The following is a 19,975-nucleotide window of genomic DNA, read 5'->3' as shown; positions in this document are numbered from 1 at the left end:
GACATTTGGGCTCTTTCCATAGTTTGGCTATTATTAATAAGCTGCTATAAACATCCGGGAGCTGTACCCCTTTGAATCTGTATTTTTGTATTGAGCATCTTTCAGTGTCGTTACATGTTTCCTTACAGTGACTGAACACTATTCCATTGTACTGTAATTTGTTAAACCAACCCTTTGCTAACGATACTGAAGTTGTTTCTAGTTTTTCATCATTACTGACACATGCAATAAATATACTTGTATATATTCAGTTAAATAGAACTTGGTGACTATATCAGTTAGGATAGGCCAAGTTATGCTTCATTAACAAGCAAACCTAAAGTCTCAGGTACCTGCTACAACAAATATGCATTTCTTGTTTAGGCATGTTGCAGATGTCGGTGATTCTTCAGGGCCCTTGTCCTGCATGTATTGGCTTAGCATTACAAGATTCTTTGATATTACGACTCATCCATATCAACAAGCACTTTTATGATCACTGTGACAGGAGAGGAATGAGCTAGAAAGTCCAGCACTAGCAATTAAATACTTCTATTGCAAGGTAACTTTTGCTACCATTTTTATCGACATAAGGAAACAACAAGGTCATGCCTCACTTCGTAGGATAGGGGAATGCAGCTGTTCTGTGTGGCTGGGCGTAGAGGAGATCTGAGTACTGCCAACCAGAAGAAATAACTTCCACAGTGATTAACTCATTGATCAACTGTGAATAATAAGGAGTCCAAGATACCTGAGAATTTTTGAGTTTAAGTAGTAAACACAGGAATTTCATTAAGTAGATCCTGGCGTTCTTCTTGGAATGATTAGTTAATTAAGATAGGATGGAGATTGTGGTGGGAGTTGGATCAGAAATTATACCTACTCCCGGCTGGAAGAATTGCCCCAGCAACTGCTGTGCACAAAGGAATTTCATCCTAGAGAACAAAATACAGTGTTGAAGGAGAAGTTGTAATTTCGGTCATAGGTCTGATAAATAACTGACAGTAAGAAAAAGGTGAATATGAGTCATATTATCTCAGTAAGTACCTGGAGACCAGGACTGGGTGATCCAGAGTTGGTGGCACTTGGTATTCTAGTGTCTTAGAATTGGCCTAGGAGAGTGATATGGTTCTAGGTGCCAAGATAGGATTCAGGATCAGAAATGTAGTATCTCTGAGGGGTACCATGACATAACAAGACTACTCCAGTGGTTCTCAATATTTATGAGTTCATAGTGTATTTTGCAATGCTGGAAAAGATAAAAAGATGAATATTAGTTAAAAAAACAAGCAATCTTTGGAAAATTGAAAATATTATATAGTTGTTTCTCTTGTCTCTAGGTGTGCTTTTACACTGAGGATCTGTTTGAATAGAGCTGTTTCATTAAACAGCTAAATGTCTTGTCTTGTATTAAAATTCTAAAGAGGCATATGGCTCTTCTCTTCACCACCCTTCAGTTGTAACCCCATCTCTCATACCCTTTATAGACAAGTGCTGTATTGATGTCTAATTTAGTTATTTCTCTTTCCTTATCTTCAACTCACTTTTTTGGGGGTTTAATGCAAAGAAAAGATTTAAAAATCATTTATTGATTTAGAAATGTAAGGCCTTGATTACTTACTTAATTACCCTTTAAAATTAATTGAACAGCTTTGGTGATACAGAATTCACATAGCACAAAATGCATGCTTTTAAAGTGTAAACTTCAGTGGTTTTTAGTATATTCATGGTGTTGTGCAACCATCATCACAATCAATTTTAGAAAACAGTGGTCCCCCTTGTTCATGGGGGTTGCATTCCAAGACCCCCAGCGGGTGCCTGAGACTGCAAATGGTACTGAACCTATCTATATTATGTTATTTCCTATAACACATAACATGATAAAGTTTAATTTATAAATTAGGCACAGTAAGAGATTGACAAAAATAACTACTAATAAAATAGAGGAATCATAAAAATGTACTGTAATAAACGTTATCTGAATGTGACCTTCTGTCCAATACCTTCTTGTACTGTAGTCCCCTTTGTTCTTGTGCTGATGTGAGATGATGAATGGCCTACATGATGAGATGAAGTGAGGGAAATGACACGGGCATTTTCACGGAGCATCAAACTGTTACTGACCTTCTGAAGATATGTCAGAAGGAGGATCACCTGCATCCTGCCGGTGGTTCACCACCTGAAACTGGGGAAAGCAAAATGGTGGATGGGGGGTTGGTGGGGGGGTGATCTACTGTACTTGAACAGAAACCATTCCTGTGAAAATGTGGCTATGACAGTGGCCAGCAATCCAAATCTCAGGGATAAAAGGGTGAGTTCTTCCCTGATTTGAGCTGGCTTTGATTTTCAGGTGCCTGATGTTAGTGGAAAAGGAGTGAGAGTCTCCTGGAGGTAAGGAACCTACATTTATGGATTACCTATTGTTTGTTATGCTAGGTTCTTCATGTATTTCATCTTATTTCTCACAGCAAGTGTGTGAGCTGGAGAGCATTATAGTAATTTTTAGGAGAAGGGTGGAAAAATGAGACCCTAGAAGGTGATTTAGTTGTTTCACATTCCATACCTAGTAAATGGTGGGGCTGAGAGTCAAGCCTGGGTCTGTTTGACCCCAGAATCATGCAGTTGCAATAGCTGTGGTTAGTTGTTCTGGTTCTATCAGGTTCTATTCAGTTTGAAGCACATGTCAACCAGTGGTGGAGAAACCAGGACTGTCCTTGGTCACATGTATTCTATGGTCATGTGTCCATAGAATAAACAAGGTATCTTTCACATTTACTTTTGCCTATTTTTCAAACATATAAGGTTGATTTTATGATTAATAAGTCACAAACCTACTTATATCTTTAATAAAAGAGTTTCCTTCTGTCATTATATAGTAACAGTTTGAGAAATTAGACCCTCAGGTTGAAAGCAGTATTGTGCAATGGTTAAGACCCCAGGTTCTGGAGGAAGAACATTTTGCATTTGAATCCCGGCTTTGCTATATACTCTCTAGCTAGGCGACATTGGGCAAGTTACTTCACTTCTCCAGGGCTCAGTGTCTTTACCTACAGAAGGAAGACACCATTGAATTCTTAAACTTGCTATGAGGATAAAATATATTGATCAATGCAAGTTACTTAGACAGTACTTGGCTCAGACCAAGCACTTAAGTTTTAGTTATTATTATAACTTCTCTCCTACAGAGAATTTAAGAAACATTCTGATTTTAAAAGGGAAAATATTTGAAATGGGTAAGAGCTTCTGCATTCAAATCCAGTTCCATCCCTTAGGACCTATGACTTTGAAAAGTTACTTTAAGTTTTTTGTATCAGTTTTCTCTAGGGTGCTTTTAATGATTAAAATGAAATTATACAGACATAGCACTAAATGCAGCATGTGAGAAATCCTATGTGCTCAATCCATGATAGAGATGAGAAATATGATAATTATGATTTAATCATTAGGCATAATTTAAAATTTACTTGGATTAAGTAACTTTTCAAAAATAGTCATCTACGGAAATGTGTAACAAGAATGAAAACAGCAAAATCACAATTTTTCAGCAAGTTTTGTGGGCCTGTCTTTGTGTTAGACAATATTATGTTGTAAAAAATGATGAGGTCCCTGACTGCAAAGGAACTTGCCATCTAATTTGTGATATGAGTCACCCACAAATGGGATAATGTCTCTCGTGCTCTCAGTACCCTGTCTGTCACACAGTAGGACCTTAATCACTAAAAGCTGACATTTTATTATTATTAATATTTTATTAATTATCAAAAAGTACATAGCAAAGAGGTAAACAGTATAATAACAATTAGAGTCTAAGGCCATGTATAATAGGGGCTAGTTAGGAGGTAGAGATATGTTAAACTGAGAGCAATATGAGTTTAAGCTACAGTGAATTCTTGTTATTTGCAATTATGATCTATAAAGTTACTGTGAACACCGAATTAGGGAATACTGAAGCTAATTGCTCCAGTAAGTAAGCACTGCTTTTAGGGGAAATACAGGGTTAGTTTCCTGTGAGTGTCCGGTTATATTTTCATCCACTGATCAATACATAATCTTGTTCAATGTGTGTCTCTATTTAAAGACACCTATTTAATGTACATTGTTGATTCATCAACACTGACCTCACAGCCAATAGCACGATAACTCACATTTGAATGAAGATCATCGAACACATGCATTCTTTCTGTAAGACATCACGGCTTACTTATGCTTAGGAATACTCAACAGCACTCCCACACTGTGCTTGGGGGCCACTTCAAACAGCCAAATCACCAACAGAGAGCACCAACATGTAAAAGACATAGCATTAAATAGATGACCAAAGGCCACTGTCTACAGTGTGAGGGCTTGGAGAGCGTAGAGCATTGCCTGGTTTGACTTTACCTGAGAGGCTGCTGCTCTCCACATGTTTGTGAGGGACTGGGGAAGCACCACAACTATTGATTTTGGGGGGTTACAAATACACCGTAGCCAGGAGGTGAATTTGCAAATACTTAATCTGTGAATAAGGCACAATGTAAACCTGGAGGCCTGGCTTCGAGGTAGAATTGAGTTTTGAGGTAGGCCTTGTGGGATGAGCAAGTGAGGGTGAGTGAGATAGATGGGGAGAGACAGCAGGTCCTTATGGGGTCCAGTCTCCCATATGTTCCTCTGTTCCTACTGTAGATTGTTTGCTTACTCTGGGACACCATGCTGTCTCCCAAGCTGAATCTTTGAGCTTTACTGCTTATTAAAGAAGCAGTTTCATAATCAAACACAGGGAGGCATCTCATTTACAGAATAAAGTATTGTTAGGTGTCTTTCCGTAACTAAGGTAAACTCCTTTTGTCTGTGAGTGAAAACAGGCTGGAGGTTTCTCACTTAGGGATAGATATCAATTAAAAACCCGGGGTTCAACCTGCAATTAAATCTGCAAATCAGGACAGATTATTCTCATTTTTTTGTTGTACACCTATATTAGGCAGAGCAGAGATAGAAAATTGGGGGACAACCAAATCTTATAAGATTTGAAAGGAAAGGATATGCTTTCCAATCCCCAAATTAGCTTATGTTGTTTTTGATTGTCTTTAAGTGGAAAAAAATGATTTTCCCTTAATCCATAATTCAAACATTGCTTCTCAAAGTGATAAAAATAGCATGTAGGTATTAGTCAAAGATTTTCTTTTTCAAGATTTGGCTGAAAACCAAACTAAAACTTCCATGTGCTCCAATAAACCCAGTGTTTCTCATAGGTTGCTATTTCTAATCCTTGTTTCCATGGAAATGGACTTTTTACATCAGCAAAATGGGGATGAGGTACTGAGTGATTTATACCTGCTGTTTGATATTTTAAGTGATTCACCACTGCTCTTTTTCTTTACTGTAGGAAGTGTATAAGGATATTTTTCTTGTAGGGCTCAAAAAGGAGCTCTAGAAATAAAATCCTTAAGGTATAAAGGCACAGCCAGGGCATCTCTTATCAGATATTTAGGACAGAGGCTGCAGTGGTTATAAGAGAGTAAACCTAGAAGCCATGGTAGTTCACTGCTCTACTCAAAATGATTTAATGGAAATGGGAGATTTACGAAGCATTTACAATATATCCTTCGATCCCAGCTCGGAGGTAGAAAACCTTTAAAAATTATTATTAAATCAATAGCTCAAGAATGACCCTTATTTTTCCCCCCCTCTGTAGGATATTTTCCCCTTTGATAAATCTAAGAACTCCTGGATATTCATTCAGTCAGAGGATCTGTGATTTAATTCTAATCACCTTCCAGAAAGGAAACTGGTAGTTCTGATGGGTCCCCTTATGGACCTGTGCTTTGTGACCATTATCGTTGCTTCTGCATTAATGGGAATAATTCATTAGTCAGAAGTCAGTTCTGAAAGGATCAATTACACACATGGCTCCTGCCAACTTCCTTTTTTTCTCCTGAGCTGAGTTCCCCTGTTTCCCCACAGCCTGGAAAGTAAGGATCTCTTCCACCTATAACTGATAGACTGACACTCTCAAAGGTTGTCTAAAAACTCAGGAATTTTAACTGCCCTGTTGGTAGCAAGTATTACTATTTTAAAAATATAGTTTATACTAACCTTATTAGTAGTGAAGCTCCATGTAGATGCATGCAATTGATTTCAACTTTTAAAAACATCCTGTTTTTCAAACGGCTAGAAAATATTTGACTGACTTCATTATGTTAACCTGTGTTTAGGTGTAATGGAAAACTAGTAACAAGCTCATTATTTTACAGAAGTTAAAGTCTTCCTTTTCCTTCAAGTTGGCGTTGGGGGTATGAGCTATTCTTACAACTCTAGAATGTTTATGCAGAGGAAGAATGATTCAGTCTGGCTGCAGGCATTGTGCTAAGATGAATAAATCCTTTCCTACTTTTGTTTTTCCAGTTCCTCTACTTTCACTTTTTCCCTCTATGGCTGCTTCCCATTTCAAATGGGGAAAATTATAGTACATTAAAAGACAGTTCTTTTCAGTTACCAAGGCAAATGTTTTTAAACTCCCCTCTCCAGCATGGAAGCTCTGTGATCTTCAAGAATTATTCTATTTTCTTTACATTTATATTCCTACAGCAAGCACTAGGTTCATAGTTGGCACTGCCCAAGCATTAAATAAGAGCTTGAGGAAAATTTTATAATTCCTGCATGCTTATGAATAAACATCCAATGAACAGTAAAATGGAAAGCCCCAATTTTAAAAAGTGTCTCTTGCAGTGATTCAAATGTTTGCTTTAAAAGCACTTAAGAAGTTCCTGCAGAATCTCTTGCTCTCTTTTTGTAACAAACCCTACTTGCTCCTCCTACATGAAAGGTTGATGTTACCACAAGAGTTCAAATAAAATGGCGGGGTACAAGTCCACACAGGCCAAATGCCTCCAAGTTCTTTTTGTGGTGGTAAGTGGGTGGAATACATATCCAGTTTTCTTAACACAAAGAATTCTAAGTCCCTTGAATATTTTAGTGTAAGAATCAAGGTTGTTACACACCTCATTCTGGAATATTTTTGTTCTTTTTTCTTTTTTTTTTTTAAAGATTTATTTATTCATCTGTCAGAGAGAGAGAGAGAGGGAACACAAGCAGGGGGAGTGGGAGAGGGAGAAGCAGGCTCCCTGCCGAGTAGGGAGCCCAATGCGGGGCTCGATCCCAGGACCCTGGGATCATGACCTGAGCTGAAGGCAGACGCTTAACCAACTTAGCCACCCAGGCGTCCCGAGGAACACTTTTGTTCTTGTCACCCCTCCTCAACAATACCCTCCCTTCTGAGGTTAAGGCTCTTGGATGCTCGGCAAAAATATAAGGCTCAGTGGAGACTCTTTTCACACCTCCTTTACAGTCTACACTCTCCTACAACTGCATAATAATCCAATTAACGTAAAATAAGGAAAATATTTACATTTTAGCCTTGTTATAACATGTTCATCAGAAGGCCATGTGGAGAGAGAGTAGAAGGGGGTGCTGGTCCTGTGTATATGTTGTGTCACCTAATCCTTATATGTGTGAAAGCAGTTTTTCTTTTTTTTAAATCCTTATTTAATAGATGAAGAAACTGAGTCTCAAACTGGTAAAGCAGCTTTTTTCAAGGGCACAGAACTAGTTGCCAGGGAAACCTGAGGTTGGAATCCGTGTTTATCTGAGTCCCACACCATACATGTAAAGAAGGGGAAATGGTATGGTGTTGATGTCCTCAGTGCAATTAAACAGAAAATTGTTTGGAAAGGCCTCCAAAATTAATCTGCTCCACTTAAAATTTTTTATTCTGGAGAAAGGTTATTTGGTCTTCAAGGATCAACTGAAATTAAGTAATGTTCTTAACTCTGCTAAAACAACCTTATGTTCTCTTATGTAACAATGTATTCAGCCAGACTTCAATTAATTCCAGACTCATGAATCTACTTGTTGGTTGCAGACTGGCCCAGGGTACAAGGGGGCAAGGAGATACCAAAGAAATAGACAGACCACTCCAGGTTGGTACCTGGCAGTTTTAATAAAGCAAGGGAATTTACACACAGGCTTGTCTCTTGCAGATCTCTGCACCTGCTGGCCAGAATCTCCAAAGTTTACAGAGGTCTTAACTGGATTCAGTCCCTGTACAGATACTCTCAACAACACATTGCTCTCTCAAGGCTTTGTCCTTGAATATGGCTCCAGCTGTGGGAATGGTGGCCAGAATGTACATTCCAAGCCAGGGTTGGAGGTGAAGAGCCTCCTATCTTCTGGGTCCAGCTCATAGGTCAACTAGCGGTCACATCCTCTCAATGACCTCCTCCAACATGACTGGTTGATAAATCCACTCAGATGCCTCCTGGGCACCTCACACTCAATACAGGTAGGTTGTTGAATATGAGTATCATGGTTGAGGGACTCTGCCATGAACTAGCTGTTTGACTGAGCAAGTCACCTAGCCTCCCTGCACCTCTGTCTCCTCATTGGTAAACTGGGAATTGTATAGAACCTATCTGATAGACATGCTATGAGGCTTTGGGGAAAAGAATATATGTATGTGTATATATATATATATATATATATATATATATATATATATATATCCCCTAGAACAGTGCCAGGTACAGAACTATTGCTATGTAATTGCTTGCTCAGCACCCAAATAGCCTTATTACTTTTTTCCCAAGGCTAGAGTCTTCCTATGTTCCTTGGGTGACCTGTCCTGGCATGCAGTTGCCCAGTGGTCCAAGCCAGAGGACTGGGCATCAGCTGATTCTTTCCCCTCCTTCACTCCCATGTTTAATCAGTCACCTCGTCTTGTTGATTTTAGCTTTAAATCTTTCATGAATCAACCTACTTCTCTTCATCTCCACTCCCACTTCTCTAGTTGGAGATAAAATCTCTTTTACCTTGACTACTTGAGTAACTTTCTTGAAGATCTCTTTCTGTTCATGCTCTCTACTCCTAATTGCGTCCATTTTCCTCACTGCAGTTAGGGTGTTTTGAAAAATGCAAGTCTGACTGTGTGACTCCTCAGCTTCAATCTTGCTATGGCTTGCTACTGTTCTTGAGGTAAGTATGACAATTATAATTTTAATAAGGTCCTACTGACTGACGGCCTCATCAGAGCCAAGAATCTCTCATCACTCAGTCTTTGCTTTCTGAATTTTGACCACAAGGGCCTTCATTTTTTTCTTGTAGGCTTCACACCCCATCTGGTTTTAGGGTCTTCTTACTTGCTGTTCCTCATGTCAGAATATTCTCTTTTCTCTTCCCATAGTTAATTCCTATTAATTCTTCAAAACTCAGCTCAAATGGTAGTTCTTCACCCGCAGACTGAATCACATGCACCTGTTCTATGTTCACACTACTCTGTACTTCTCTTTAATAGCATTTATTTCAAATGCAATGAACTAATGGATTAGCTTTCTTATGTGTTAGAACATAAGCCTCATGAAAGCTGTCCTATTACTGCTGAATACCTATTATCCAGCAGCATGCCTTGCACCTATTTGGCATTCAGTAAATATTTATTAAATGACTTTCTCCATTTAAAACTCAGTAATAGTGGCATAAAATGGAAGCACTGTTAGTATGTTTTAAAAGCTCACACCTTTGAAAACTATCATACAACTCTTTTCAAAAAGAATGGGCTTATTGGGGCACCTGGGTGGCTCAACCAGTTAAGCATCTGACCTTTGATCTCAGCTCAGGTCTTGATCTCAGGGTTGTGAGTTAAAGGCCCTATAATTATAAAACTGGTTTCAAGATAATATTATGTTCTAGGCAACTGATAAATGATAACGTTTCCTTGCTTCTGAAGATTCATCAGTACTATTTCAAGTATGATTGACTTTTCCTAGACTGAGGTTTTAAATTTGAATTTAGTTCATATATGAAATAACTCGATACTTTATTGATTTATTCTAATCACCTGTTGAAGTTGGTCTATAAAAGGAAGGATTTCCAGTGTTCATATCCATTTTAACCTGAAAACTATTAAATAAGTACTATTAGGTGTGAAGCACCCTGCTACATGCTGTGAAGGATACAGAGCTGTATGAGGCAAAGAACCTATTCTGAAAGCAGTTTACAAACTAGTAAAGGAGATGAGAAAAGCACTTGAATATCCAAAGTCAGTAGATCTGTGGTAGGGCCAGGATTCCAACTTTTTAAAAATGTCCCCATGTGACTTGCATTATTATCCCAGATGGTGTGGGGATCGGTGTTGTGTGGCTGACATTAATATTATTCTGAATCCTACATATAACATCGTCTGATGGGGGGAAGGGCACCATAAGATCCGATTATTTTACAAGTGAAATAGTTCCCATGTTGAGTGTGCATGCAATAAATACTTGTTGAATGTTTCTAATTGCATCCCTTTGATATTGTGGTAAATAACCTTTAAATAGGGCGCAAGACAGATACACCATGTGGAAGTTCAAGGCTACCCCCACCCACCAAGAATTATCCCAACTGCACAGCTCTTTCGCAACCCAGACTCTGTTAGGGGGTGCTTAGAAAAGCCATCAGCCTCAAGCTCTTCCATTTCTCAATAGTTGCAGCTCATTGTCACCTGAGAGCTCCAATAAGTTGGTACTTGGGCCCCAGCCAAGACCAATTAAATCAGAGATGCCAAGGGGTGGGGCATAGTCTGTGCTATCTGTGGAATGAAGCACCAACCTAACTTGGGGAAAGACCCAACTCAGTTGGCTAGTTAGGGCCAAAGATACATTTAATAATAAAATGGTCACAGTGTCTTAGTTCTTCATTGCCTTCCTTATTCCTTCAAGAAGGCATGCCTTGGATCAGGGTGGTGAGAGCACGGTTGTGGGTGAAGTTAGGGGGGTGGGAGGAGCTGCCTGGTAAAGCATGTCTTAAGTACAAGGCATTATTTTAGGTGTCTATAGATTATGTCACAAAAAGATTTAGTAATGATTGTGCATCATCAGTCTTTTAAAAAATCTGCTGAATTCATAAATTTTTAGATTAGGAAGCCCAAAATGTTAGAAAATAAAAACTAAGATTAAGAAAATACACTGAGAAAAAAATTTGTGACTGGATCAGGAATATCCTGTCTTTCAGTAAAATTTATTTAGAGCAATTGTAAGAAGATATGCAGTAGAAGTAACTGTGGGCTTTAAACATCTGTAGAGAGGAAGCCACATCAAAATAAATTTAATTATTACTCAGTCATAAATTACTAGAGGTAAAGACATCCTAGCGTTCATCCTTAATTTTAGAAAAGTTAGGTTACTTGTCTAAGGGCACACAGCTGGCTATTTTGGGGAAGTTTTCTCACAAGCTAGCTAAATTTCTAAAAGAAAAAGAAATAGTGATATTAATCCAGAAGATATTATGTCAAGACGTCACAGAGATTTTATGTTTGCACTACTATTATCATTGTTCTTAGACAGTATCCAAATTGTTCTAATTAATACTTTTTTCCATCTGGAAAGTGAAAATATTAGTTTTTAACCTAGTCTATAAAAAAAGTTGCAAGTGTCATGAGCCCTGATGTTAATACAAAAAGTGAAAATTGATAACATCTTTGTTCCTATTTCCCAAATCTTGTCTCCCCCTACCATACACCCTTTTCCTACCCAGACTTTAGGTTTCTGGATAAGAAAAGATAAATTGATATCTGTGGCATGACTGCCATTTCAATAACTATTGTTGAAGATGGTTTATGGAAAAGTTTACAAACCACTGGAACTTGGCTGTCAGTATATGGGGGTGCACCCAATGGAAATCATGAATGGCTTGGTTACAAAAGGTACTGGGAAAAATAACATCAACCATGTGCAGATAAAAACATTTCCATCAAAACATGAGCAGGCTGTTTTGGGGGTATGTTCAGAGTTAATTGTAGGAGCAAATATCTTATCATATTGTTAGAAATAAAAGGGAATTAGTCCAAGATCAACAAGGTGAGTGGATGCAAATCACAACTGCTGGGGTGTATTGATGAAAACATTTGCTGGCTCCAAGGCCATGGAGCCTCGTCAGCTGTTATAATCAGATGTCATCAGCCAGTGTCTGTGTGTGGCAAAATTTACGTGTGAGACAATGAAGGAAGATTCTTCAGCTCTTGGCAGCTTCATCTTCTCATGAACTCATCATTTCTTCCTGTCTTTTAGGACAGAATGGCCTTTACATTACCAGGAACCACCTCTTGCTGACGCCATTGCATGATCCACGATCATGATCAGTGATTATGATCTTCACAGACTGTGATAATCTGATTTAGGTTTATGTCCCAGTGGATGGGCAGCCACCCTTGTGTTTGCTTTATCTTCCCAAAGACTGACTATCCACCTTCTTTATTTTGTTTTCCTTTCTTTTCCTCTTCTCTTCTCCATATATTTTTATTAATTCCTTCTCTCTCCTTCTCCTGTTTCCTAAGCTGATGCACACTTTTAGATTTTCAGGCAACTAGAACATATTCTATAGGACATGATGATTTTGGCAGCCACCTTGTGAAAAACACACATGCACAAGATACACACATGCACACACACAAATATACACATAGACAAAGACATACATGCAATCCTATACCACTTTCCTCGTGAGAACTCATTATGTACAATGCTTTGGATTGAAATTTTCCATATTCTGGAATGCTCTGACTATATTTGATTAATCATTACCATACAGAAGGTAATATAACTGTGGACATTCAACTCTTTTATTTGTAGTTTCTATCTTTCTGTTTAGTTTAATTGATTCAACAATAAAATGACATTTTTATTAGCACTCTAATGAAAATAATAATGTTTTTGAAGCATTTTGTTTTACTTCAGTGAGTTTGCTAAAAATGGTATTTAACTACCAATTTGACAAATTTACCTATTCAATTTACCAAAAATATGTGTCTTTTAAATGTTGGTAATTGTTATAGCAAGTCATAATGGGTAGGATGTTTAGCATCTGCTGATGTTGGCTGGGCTTGCTCACCTGTGTGTCATCAGAGGGCGGATTGGAAGTGGATTGCACCGTGTGGACTGCAGAATGGCTGCTTTAGTTTCCTCTTGCTGCCATAAAAATGACATAACATTACTGAAATGTTATTCGAATAGTCAAAAGAAACAAGACTCTTGTAAATTGCTAATATTGGGGAGTTGGCAAATGGGCTTTTTAATTTACTCATTTAGCTAATTGACTTTCAGTGAATTGGCTTTAGAAAATTTTGACTTTTGGCATATTGACTTGCTCCCCTTTCAGATACATTATATCATTTGAGCTTTACAGTAATTCTGATTTTTTTATTCTGCAATAATTCTGAGTAATTGTTCTGTTTTGTAGTGGCAAGTGGGTGGAATCATATCCAGCTTTCTTCACCCAAATTATTCTAAGCATTGTGAATCATATCAGGATGCACACCTATTGTCAGTTTGGAAATTTGATAACTTGGCTCAAGTGGCACTTGGCAGATTTTCCCATTGCTCAATCGCTTTTTTCTCTCCATAATCCATAGCAATCTGTGTGAGAGATACTATGAGAATATGTCAATATCCTCTATCTCAACAAATTTTCACCCTTTGGTTTTAGCATCCCTTCATGATTTTTGTTTAAATCAGTTATTACCTTGATGGTTGCACAAAGTTGGTTTTCTAATTCTAATATTCATTCTACATTTATTAGCTGGCCTTCTTCTATAAAGAAATTCTCTTGCACCCCTTTTTCTTTAGTGAACTTTGGACACATAGATTCTTCTTTTTTAAAATAATTCACTATCATCATTATTTTTTTCTGGTGCTGAAATTACCCCAGATTTAGCCTTAAGATAGCTCTTGTGTCCTATCTCTATCAGTTTTTGAGCCCTCGTTGCTTTATGACACAATCAAATGCTGCAGGCTCATTTTGAGCTTTCTCTGTCCCAGAGCCGGAACCATTAATTTCTCGAAGGAGACTGAGTGTGGAATGGTGTTTAGAAACAAAAATCTGGCACTAGGTGTTTCCATTGCTACTATGCTGTTGTTGCCTCGAGACCCTTGCAGAGGTCAGAACTAGAAATATATTAAAACTAGAGGAACCATTAGAGACGATGGACTCTGAAAAACAAACTGAGGGTTCTAGAGGGGAGGGGGGTGGGGGGATGGGTTAGCCTGGTGATGGGTATTAAAGAGGGCACATTCTGCATGGAGCACTGGGTGTTATGCACAAACAATGAATCATGGAACACAACATCAAAAACTAATGATGTAATGTATAGTGATTAACATAACAATAAAAATTATTAAAAAATAGAAATATATTAAAACTTAAAAAAAATGTATTCATTTTGCCACCTCTATTTTAAATCAAGCAACATAGGGTCCTCCTTGAACTTCTTCCATTCCATATGTGCATCTTCCTTCTCCTTCAACAAGAACTCTGGTTCCCCAAACATTAATATGTTTATTCGTTCACTTTATCACGCAATTTTAAGTTCAGAATATTTTATCTTTTCTCCCTGAGTTATGCTGTAAACATACATTATAAGTTTTATTTACTATCCTTGTGGATGTGTATGATTTTTTTAAAAGGATGTTTAGACAAATTTGGATCATTATTTTATGGGGACACAGAAAACTACAAACTGCCTTTCCAGCATTTAAAGCTGGAGTTGACCCATCCTTTCAATTCCCCTTTCATTATTGGCCAGGGAAACACCTGACTGGTCACACTCAACTTCAAGGGGTGAGAGAAGTGCAAATGTACCAGGTGCCTAAAAGGGTAAGCGGAATACCACTGATGACCATTACATCTGTCTCAGTGACCAAATGTTTATAAAATAAATAACCAATCACTCTTTGTTAAGGCTTTCTCTGTTCCCTTAGACTAGATTGCTTAGGCAAAAGCCTATATGAAACTTTTTATTAGAGAACACGGGAAGCTGGTGTGAGTAAAAACAAGAATGAGGCAGAGAAGGAGCTAGAGCCAAAGGAGGCTATATTTTGAACTGGACTTGGTACCAGCTGGTATCAAATGCAACTGATTACTCACTCTTGAAGGGCCTCCTTCCAACAGGCCATACTAAGTTACTGCATCTCTGGACGGTCCATCTTGGGAAGAGGAAATTCCGTATCAGCTTTTATGTCCCAGTACTCAAAGATTTGTTTCATACGGTGTTGGCTTCCCTGGGTTTTGGTTGTGTATGTGTGTGTCCTGAGCAAGCAAAGCAGGGTCTTACATCTCAGCGGTAACAGAGAAGCCCTGAGATTGAAGATGAAAGGTGTATCCATTGGCATGAATGATCAGGGGCTAGTAGGTGTACCTATTGGAGCCCACATTGAGTTGGTTGTCAAAGTGAAGGTTTAGGTGGACCAACTGGACAAGGAACCCAGAGACAAATGAGGTTGAGAGTATTTAGTGTGGCACTTAAGGAGTACCTGACATTATCATTTTTGCCTCTGAATCTTAGTTACCACCTTAATTGCCATTTATAAATATATATAAAATAGAACTCATCATGTCTTCTTCAAAAAAAATCCTTTTTCTTCCTTCGTTTTTTCCATTAATGACATTTGAATTATTCAATTAATTTAGAGTTGAGACGCTGGAGTTATCTATGACTCCTGCTTCTTCTGCAATCACACTAAGAAGCCTAGTTATGTAAAACCTAACTCCACAATGGCTCTTGAATCTGTTGTCATTTCTAAGCCCAATGCCATCAGTTTAACCTAGACTTTGAGTACATTTTGTTTGAAATAAGCCCCTGATATTTTCCCTACACTTTGCCTCTTCTTTCTCTTGTTCGTTCTGAGAACTACTTACCAGAATAATCTTCCTAAAGCATCTGATAATGTTTTTTTCTTCTCTTGTTCGTTCTGAGAACTACTTACCAGAATAATCTTCCTAAAGCATCTGATAATGTTTTTTTCTTCTTTATAACATCAACTGCTGCCAAGAGTCTACCAAATTAAATTTATCCTTTTTTCTCCTGTAGGATCAAGAACAATCCACAAATTAATAAGCCTACCTTATCCATCTGGTTGTGTTTTACTAGTATCCATATACCCAATTGCAGCCAAATTGGGTCTCACAGGTTTTCTTGGACACAGTGTGCTTTCTTGATTTCATTCTTTGCTCATGTCCCCTCAATCTGAAGTGCCTTTTCTACTACTGCTGTTTTTCAAAACATCCGTCTTCCTTCCCAGCTCATCTTTTAAATGACCCCCTTCAGGAAGCCTGGGCAGTACCCTTCAGCCTGTTGTTTTCATCACTGCCACTAGCCAATCTCTTGCGCTGGTGTTCTTTCCTTCTTATTTGGGCTATTTTTAACTTTCCTTTAAAGAGGGGAGAGTGTGTGTGTTAGGGGGAGGGGACACGTGCTTGCTCTATTATTGGAACCACAGGAACACTCTGAGTTGCTATGTAGTTTCAGAGCTAAGCACAAGTCAGGGAAGAGGTGAACTTGACAGGCTCAGATCAAGGACGTTAGAACTAGTTATGCTGAAAAGATACCCATATTCTGTACTCTTTGCCTGAGCTCCTTGACCATAAAAATTTGTAGAAAAGTTTTTCTCTCAGAAAAGTTTTTCTCTCAGCTACCATCAGGCTAGGAAGCAACATTGAGACAGACTGATGCCAACCAATTTTGCAAAGACAGTTAACTACGTTATCTGCTGACTGGGCCAACTGGCAGGACTGGGTGGGGGTCTTCTTGTGGCTTAGGAAGGTGAAGAAGACATTGGATCTCATGTGCCAAAAATGCTTATTTATAAACAAACTCTAAATTCAATTGCATTTACAGAATATAGTGAACGGTAGCTCAATCAGTAATTCTGTGCCACAGTCTTTTAGAGTGATACGATATATTGTTTAATTGACATTATTTCAAAAACTCAGATATCATTTGCTTTGTTTGGGTGGAGTTATTTTTACTAATAACAAAATTGGGGAGAAATGACTCTTATTGGATATGAGCTGACATTTTGTACTAGTAAGAACATATTTTGGTAGGAAAAAGATGAAGGCTAAAAATAGTATCCTGGAGAAGTCATTTTTATCAGGCAGAGTCTGACTGAGAGAGGTCCTAAAACTCTTGTCTTAAAAAGTGTTTAATCTTAGATCTGTTTTTTTGGTCATTTTAAGAAAAGGAACAAGATTGCCTTTTGATATTGATACTGGATATTAAACAAAGTTTCTAGTTTCAAAGTAAATAGAATTTATTTACCGAGAAGAGGCCTGCTTATAAAGGAAGCTGGCTAATTTTGGCCCATTTCCCTGGAATCACAATTTCCTATCTGATGGGAATGTGAGGAGCATGATTGTTTATGCTCCAGAAAAGACAGTGGGAAGAAGAGAGGAGACAGCATCAAGGGGTTGACCTTTTGACCCAGGTGACAGCCACAGAATCCAAGATTTTCGAATTAGGATCCTAAGGCATCAGGGGCTCATCTTTCTAAGGCAAATGAAATGTGATTCTGAATTCTCTGAAGAATGCAGGACTCTCTCCCGACTATGTCTTGAATCTGTTCTTCCCTCTCCATCATTTCTTCATAGGATAAATACAACAGCTTCTTACCTGGTCTCTTGGTCACCAGATTCACCTGGCTTCAGCTCCTCCTGCTGCCAGCATTTTAATTGGAGTGATAGAGGTTGTCTATTTTGCTCACTAAATAGTACCTGGCAAAAGCAGATAAATGAAAATGTCAAAAAAAATGAATGAATGTAATGTTTTCCAAAAATAACAAATTCAAATAATGCCTCCCCTTTGCTTATAAGTCATTATTGTCTTGCTACTGATTACAGGAAAATGTCAAAATCCCTAAGCTTGAGCCTTCCCATCAATGTTAGTAGCCCCTTCCCTGTGCTTCCAATGCACTGTGGCAGTGTATTGTGCTGATTTGTTGACATATCACTCTCACGCCTAAGCAGTGAGTCCCGTAAAGGTGGAGATTATGTCTTATTTATCTGTATATATTCAAGCCCTTAATATATATATGTTTTTGGTACATGGTAGGGATTCATTATATTTTTCTATTTTAAGATGCTAGTTAGTAAACAAGGTCTTGTTCGCTCCATTCACATGATGTATTTCAATTCAAGGGACACCTTTCGAAAGCCTACTTTATGTCTAGAACTCCCTGACTCAATGGTTTTGTAGATAATACATCTTTTCACCAGTTCTCTTTAGAGAGTGAGGTTGATTTTTCTTTGCTTGTTTTCCTTTTAACACAGTTTTAGTCTTCTCTTACAAGCAATACTACAACTCTTCTGATATCATTAAATGAGGCTCTTCAGACTTTTTACTACCCCCCCCCCCAACCCTGCTTCCACTCAAGCAACAAAAAGCTTGAATATGCTGGTTTTTTTGAGTTTTTGTCTTTGGCTTGATTATGTCACCACTATATTAGGCCAATCATAGGACGGGATAGCTATGGTGATAGATTTCTAGTTATCTCCTTATTAACAGCTTTTTTTCAGGTAATGCAAAAAAGATGTGTGCTAAGTTACATTAAAGCAACAGCAAAGATTTATTGACACATTATAATATGTATTATTTCTTTAGTGTTTCTAAATATACCAGGCACTATGGTGAATCCTTGACGGATTATTATTTTTTTTAGAGATTGTATTTATTTATTTGACACACACACAGAGAAGGAGAGAGCAAGCCCACGCAGGGGGAGTGGCAGGCAGGGGAGAAGCGGGCTCCCTGCCGAGCAAGGAGCCCGATGTGGGGCTTGATCCCAGGACCTTGGGATCATGACCTGAGCCGAAGGCAGCTGCTTAACCAACTGAGCCACCCAGGGCTTCATTGCCAGATTATTTTATTTGATCTTCACAACAACCTTGTGAGTAGGCACATTTTACAAATGAAAGCATAAAGGATTCAAAAAAAAAAAACTTAATTACTTCTCTAATATCACCCAGTTAGTGACTAAGGACCCTGGGGTCCTTAGGCAGTGGCAGAACAAAGGATCACTTAGGGTTGAGGAAAGGGGATGGCCTTTGGCTCCCTACAACCTTCATTATCCACCCCTGTAGTGGATGCTGTGGTACATTCTCCAGATCCTGCCTTCAGCACCAAGACCCTCATTCCCCCATGGGCCAGAAGTGTTGGCTGCTGGGGGCTCACGGTTGATCCCTCCCTTTTTTTTTGGCTGCCAAGGTTCCATCTCAGTCCTGGGGCCAGTGTGTTTCCTATGGGTCTGAGCGGTATGAGAAGGGTGAGAGAGGGTGTGCAGGGGTAGGGGCACGAAGACCCAGCTCCTTGCTTCTGCTCAGCAGGTCTGAGAGGCCATTCCAACTTCAGAGAACTTGTGGGCTGGGCTGAAGCCTCTGCTGCAAGTATATCACAGTTCACCTTCTCCCTCTGTCCGGTCCTGCTTCCCTTACTCCGTTACAGGTGTTGTTCTTGAGAATACCCCACCCGTATGCAAATATTTGGTTCAGGAACCAAATCATGACACCTTTTAAAGCCACCTCAACACCTGAAGCCTTTAGGATGAGGCTCCTAGGCTTACCTTAAAGTCAGACTGTTGTCCCGTAAGCTCTTCCATCGGATATTCTAGAAGAGAAACTCCTGACTCACATAGTTCAGGTGTGGACATTAATTATCTACAACAAGCCCCTCATCCTTAGAAACCATCCTATAGAGGTCACTCATTCCTCCCTAGAGGGGAGAATCTGTGCAACACAAAGTAAATTCAACCACTTCAGGTAAAAAAAATCGTAGTAGCAGCTTGAATGATCTTGTTTGGTTTTCTAAATTGACCAAGTAAATAGAATAACTGACACTAAAACTGTCTACTTTGTATCATGTAGATGGTCTAATATTACAATACAACATTTAGGCTAAGAGAGCTTAACTGCCGTTATGAGGATGATGGGATAATATATATCCATAGTGGGAAGTTCTCTGTTGGTTTGTTGGGCCAGCGACCTATCTTTTTATCCCTCAGTAATCTTAAACAGGAGCAATTTGTTTTGAGTTCCAGTAATTGGAGGTGTGCCTGAGTTGCGGGGGGGATAAGAAATGCACAGAGAGTATATAGGATGACACACACTTACAATTTGTACTAGTTTCAGAACATGATTTTGGAAACATAAGAGATACATGCAA

General features: G+C 38.6%; 1 long non-coding RNA gene across 1 annotated transcript; it reads right to left on the bottom strand.

The window, feature by feature from the left end:
• Positions 1 to 2,115: 2,115 nt before the first annotated feature.
• LOC113922798 lies at positions 2,116 to 16,024 on the bottom strand. Its single transcript, XR_003520070.1, has 3 exons — positions 15,884 to 16,024; positions 12,877 to 12,953; positions 2,116 to 2,164 (listed from the first exon to the last, which is right to left on the bottom strand). It is a non-coding gene; the product is annotated as an uncharacterized LOC113922798 (long non-coding RNA).
• Positions 16,025 to 19,975: the final 3,951 nt, after the last annotated feature.

The sequence above is a fragment of the Zalophus californianus genome, chromosome 9, assembly GCF_009762305.2.
Source record: "Zalophus californianus isolate mZalCal1 chromosome 9, mZalCal1.pri.v2, whole genome shotgun sequence".
NCBI classification, from domain to species: Eukaryota; Metazoa; Chordata; class Mammalia; order Carnivora; family Otariidae; genus Zalophus; species Zalophus californianus.
This window is presented reverse-complemented; position numbering and strand designations above follow the sequence as displayed.